Below are 6,000 nucleotides of genomic sequence, written 5' to 3' on the forward strand. Positions count from 1 at the left end.
CCTCCTCTCTCTTCTCCGGCGGACAACAATTTTCCGGCGCGGTGGCCGGTGGTGGCACCACCGCGCCGGAGTTTCAAAACTCACCCTTTTCAATTTTTTTTTACATATTTGGAATTCCTTTTTCTTCCTCTATTCAAATCCGGACTCGAAATTTTGAAAACAAATCACATAAACACTAGATCTAGAAAAATCTTCATCAACCAAAACTTTTCAAAAACGTTTTCAAACGAACACAAACCAAGCAGATCGGAAGGAGAGAGGAGGAAAAACGTGTTACCACTGTTACGACGGAAAACTTCAGAACCTTCAATCTAGCTCCGGCGCTGGTTCGGTTCCGGTTCGTTGCTCCGGTCTGGTTCCGGTACCTCCCTTTTGCTCCGGTTCGGATTTCTTGTTTTTCCGGTTCGTGCTTGCTGTTTTGGTTCGGATTGTGTTGTTGTGGTTCGGTTTTGGCTGTTTTGGTTCGGATCTTGCGGTTTTGGTTCGGATTTGTTACTTTTGTGATGAGTTGGGTTGATTATGTTTGTTTCTGGTGATTTATGTGATGATTATGTTGTGTTTTGGAGGATGAATGTTCATAAGTTCTTGGTGATATTCATCCTTTTTTTTCTATGATTTTTGATGTTTGATCTGAAAACTGGTTGGGAAAGTAGAAATTAGGGTTTTGTGAATTGATGGCTGCTGCTGAAAATTCTCTGACTCATGAACAGTAATTTTTTTTTTCTCTCATTTCCCAATGATTGACAGGCTTTTATAGTGACAAATTAGGGTTGGCTCTGGTACAAAACAAAGACCAAAATGCCCCTGCAGCTGAGACTTGGAGAAAAAGATTTTAACAAATAAATAAATAAAATAAAAACAAAATGCATAAAATAAATAAATAAAAATAAAAAAGAAAAGAAAAGAAAAGGAAGGAAGTCACTCACGTGACTTTCACTTCTTTGTTTTTTTTTTTTCTAAAAATAAAATAAAATAAAATAATAATAAACAAACCAACCTAAAAAAAAAGAAAATAAAAAGTTCCTTCGAAATCTGACATGAGGTACTTCAAAGTATCCTCCCTGCCGAAATTTCGGTTGAAATGATTAAAAAGACACGCCTTTTAAAATGCGATTAGCCATTTTAAAATGACTTGCCTGTTATGACTAAAAGGATTATAAAATGCGTTTATAAAAATGCAAATGGAGTGATTTTAAATGTTGTAAAAAATGCAAGCGAGGACTTAAATGCAAGATGAAAGTTTTTAAATGATTAATGACGAAAAACACGAGTTTTAAAAGGTAAAAAAACGAATAAAAGAGAATCTGAACTATTAAAAAATGTGGACAAAAAAGATTTCAAATGGTCCAAATTTGGGGTATGACAATGAGCATCTTGAACAATGGTATTCAAGTGTCAAGGAATGCACCTCATTCTTTTGACACTTGAATACCAGCATTCAAGATACACATCGAATACTAGGGTTCTGCTGCTTAGCAAGTTTGAATTTGCTCCATTCAGTGGTAAGATGATTGTTGCAACTGCAAGGTAAATTTCGGAATGTAATGTGTAATGCAATGTAATGTGATAACATATATTTTGTTTTGAATGGAACAATAATTATCTTATTTTGTTTTCAAATTTATTTATTCCAAATGCAATTTTATTCTAACTACCATAATGTCAAACAAAATGTGCGCGACACAAAAATAAAACATAAAAAAATCCAAAACAATTAGGCATTAAAAGCCATTACATTCATTCTTCCTCGTCAAACAAATCAATTGGCTTGTCCGCTACAGTCCCTGCGGTACCTTGTTTTGGTTGAGGACCGAAATAGCATGTCCTCCCGCTCCTCCTCAACCTCGAGTGATTGTACACTGGCACCTTCGAACCCTTCTTTTTTTCGGAACCATCGCAAACAATTCCATGCCACGTCATAGGTGATTTTTCTTTTTTCTTCTCATCACCCTGAACGTTACCATCATTCTGATTCTGAGACATATCTACATTAAAAAAAAAATGGCGATCAATTCAACCTATACTAACCTAAACTATCCTAACAATTCTAACTATTCTAGCCTAAACTATCCTAAAATATCATAAAATCAACAAATCAATATAATCGAAATTTAACAAAAATTAACATACAATTCGACCACAAAGCACCAATGCAGTAGGATTCACAAAACTTACTTGTTTTTGTGATTGAAATTGGCTTGTAATGGCTTCAAATGACTCAAAATCGCAACTTGGATAATCAAAAACGCAACAATGGAGTTTTGGAAACTCCTATGTTGTGCTGTTCTTATAACATTTTCCTTGGCAGTTAACTACCGAGGTTTTCCTCGGCAGTTAACTGCAGCCGTATTTCTAAAACTTCGGCAGTTAACTGTCGAGGGGCATTAGAGTAATTTGCTCGTGTGGCACAACCAAACTATATGTGGGAACAACAATTCTCGTTTTGTTTTGCCTTTTCACTTATTACCACAGTCAAAATCGAAGAGTTATAAGCACGTTGTGACCTTTCGGTTGCTTGAAGTTTCTTTTGCCACCGTATAGCATCGATAATACTTTCGCCTTTTGCAAAAGTCTTTTACACTATGTTTGGTAGAGGTGATTTATGAGAGAGAGAAATAGATGAGAGAAAGATACAATAGAAATGCTACATTCACCGCGTTTGGTTGAGGAGAGAAATAGAGAAGAGAGAGACCAAATAGATGGGTCCCATCACTTTTAGCTCTCTTCTCTCATATGCGAAGAAAGTGTTTTTTTCCTTACTTTTCCATTTTTACCCTTGTAACTCTCGGTGGTTTCCTTTCTCATAACTTCTGTTTTTTTGTCCATTTCCATAGTTCCATAACTGGTTTGCACCACTAGATCTATCATCTCTACTTCCCCTAAGAAACCATTTTTTAACCCATTGTAAGTGTCTTTTCTACTTGTGGAGTGGGTCAAAACATAGAAATGTGGTGACTTGAGATTTGAGAAGAATTGGGAATGTAGTGAGATAGAGAGTTATGGGAAAACAAGCTTTCAATCTGGAAAGGAACTGTGTTATGGGAATTAAACTGACAATTTAGGGTTACACATATGCAATTACTTTCCAAACTAAACAAAACCATTTCCAACTAACAGAAACACTTTCAAAACTAATTGTAATTACTTGAAAGCACAAGATAAGTTCAAACCTGTTTTGTTTTCATCATTTTGCTGTTTGTTGAGTTTGAATGATGACGATGAATGACGGTGATGATGATGAAGATGATTGCACGAAGGATGATGATGATGAATGACGGTGGTGATGATGAACGAGGGTGTTGATGATAAGATTGAAGATTCCGGTGGTAATGATGATGAACGACGGTGATGGAAGTTTGTTTCCGGTGGTGTTGATGATGAGATTGAGATTCCGGTGGTTATGAGTTGTTTCCCGTTTGGTTCATTTTGTTTTGTTTTGTTGGAGGTGTAGGAAGCAATTATGTTGGGCTACCAGTTAATGGGTTGGACTTATGCAGGGTGCATAAAGATTCCTTATGCATGATAACCACATCCCGTCAAAATCACTTAAAATACCAACGACGGCCGATATCGTCCCTTACACGTAGAAGCTCAATTGTAATTTTGTTCTCATGTGTGAGATACCGACTTGATTGGTGTTAGTTATACAAAAACAAAGAAAAGGTAAAATGAGCTGAGTTTTTATACACCTGTGTTCATTTTTTCCGAAAAAAAGTTAACTACTTTCAATTAGCATGTTGTGTCTCACTCATTAGAATGAGGAACAGTTTGAGTTTCTACTTATAGCACAAATCGGGAGTTGTCTGATCCACACTAGAATATGACAATATTCAATTGTAATTCTCTGAGTACAATTTGTTGTATTCCTCAACATCTTGCATCAAAGAGGCAAGATGGTTTCCCTATTTGAGTTTAGAGTGCTTGGATAATTTCCAACAATCTAATTGAATCAACCCTAATCTCCAAATCTCATCCTATTTGCCAAGAAGTAGTTCTAGAAACCCTCCATTTTTTTTTTCAACCTGTCATACCCCAAATTTGGACCGTTTAAAATCTTTTTTGACCATATTTTAAAATAGTCCACTTTTTCTGTTATTCGTTTTTTTACTATTTGAAACTCGTGTTTTTTTCGTCTTTAGTCATTTAAAAACTTTTATCTTGCATTTAAGTCCCCGCTTGCATTTTTACAACAATTAAAATCACTTCATCTGCATTTTTATAACGCATTTTATAATCTTTTTAGTCATAACAGTCAAGTCATTTTAAAAAAAGTCTAATCGTATTTTAAAAGTCGTGTCTTTTTAATCATTTCAAACGAAATTTCGGCAGGAAGGTTACTTTGAAGTACCTCATTTTAGTTACCGAGGGACAATTTTACTTGTTGTTAATTCATTCACTTTATCTTTATTATTTTTTAATTCCACTTATCTAATTTCTTTATTGTTTTATATTCTTTTGTTTTTTCCTTTTCATTTTTTTCGTTTTTTTTATTAAGTCACTTTTTTTCAAAATCCAAATTTTCTATTTCATATTATTTTTTATTAAGTCTCTACAAAGTCAAGTTTAGTCCTGTCCACATGTCACATTCTCATTGGTCCTCTAAATCAAAACCCTATTTTACAGTAGTATAAATACCACTGCATTTATTGCAATCAAAAAAAGGGAAAATCACTGTACACTGACATAGCAGCCGCTACCAATCATCACAAACACAATTCCTTTTCTCTTTCCATCATTTACAGATCAAACGATTTTTTCAAAGAAATTTCCTCGAGAACATTCATCAAATCAAAAATCCAGAAAGATCATATAATTCCAATTCTCTTTTTCCATATCTGTTAATCACACTAACACAAACAACAATTTCAAAAATCTTCAACCAACAATCATCAATCTCGTTTTCTTTCAAACCATACCAACATGAATTTCGTTTTTCTCGATTAACACCGAACCGGATCGGAATCAAAGAGAAGAAGGAACAAAACCGAATCGGAAAAGGAACATATCGGAAGCAGAGACAGAGTAAGAGGTAGAAAGTTCTTCCTTCGTTTTCTTTAAGTCCAGATCTAGCACTTTTCAAACATTTTCTTTAAAAACTAAGTTGATTTTCGTAACCTAGAGGAAAAAGGATGTTTAAAAATGTAAAAAGTTTTTGAATTGGACGAGTTTAAAACTCCGGCGCGGTGGCGCCACCACCGGCCACTGCGCCGGAAAACTATTGCTCGCCGGAGAAGATGAAGTGTATTTCAGAGCTTCTCTCTCTAGAAAACCTTAGAAAGAGAAGCAGTTGTGTTTTGTGATGTTTTTTTTTGTTGAAGCTCCTTTTATAATACTCTATTTTTTTGTCCGGTCTTGTACGCACGCGTATACAACAATTCAGTGCTCCATTGCGTTAATAGCCATCCGATCTGGATGGTTCCTTGATCTGATGGCTACTGCGTGTTTTGATATTGAATCATGTGTATGTTCTCCTGTGTGAAATATGGTGTGTTTTCTGTTTGAACCGTCAGATCTTTGATCTGACGGTCACTATGCTGCCTGAGTTGTTTCTCTTTTGTGCTGTTTTTTTAAACCGTTGGATCTTAGATCATGTGGCTGTGATCAGATCTTGGGATTTAGATCTGGACCTCTGGATTCATCCAACGGTCCAGATTGTATCCTGCTGGGCCAATTTCTTTCTTTCAATTGTTCTTTATTTTTAAATACTTTTACATTTTTTTGACATTTTAATGCTTTTAAAAATACCAAAAATATTGTTCTTATCATATTAATTTTCTCTAATTTTCAAAAATTCATCCGACTCATTTCTTTTAATCTTTTGTTCATTTCTTCACTTGCTTTCAATTGTTGTTTTATCGTGTCTTTATATGATAATTTTAATTGTTACTTGTTATTTTCATATGTCTATTCTTAATTTCTTGCTTATTACTTCTTATGTCTCATTCATCACAATTTTTCTTATGCTTACTAACGATTTAATCTTTGTTTTGAATCATAGCA

This window comes from Medicago truncatula, chromosome 2 (assembly GCF_003473485.1).
Source record: "Medicago truncatula cultivar Jemalong A17 chromosome 2, MtrunA17r5.0-ANR, whole genome shotgun sequence".
Classification (NCBI taxonomy): Eukaryota; Viridiplantae; Streptophyta; class Magnoliopsida; order Fabales; family Fabaceae; genus Medicago; species Medicago truncatula.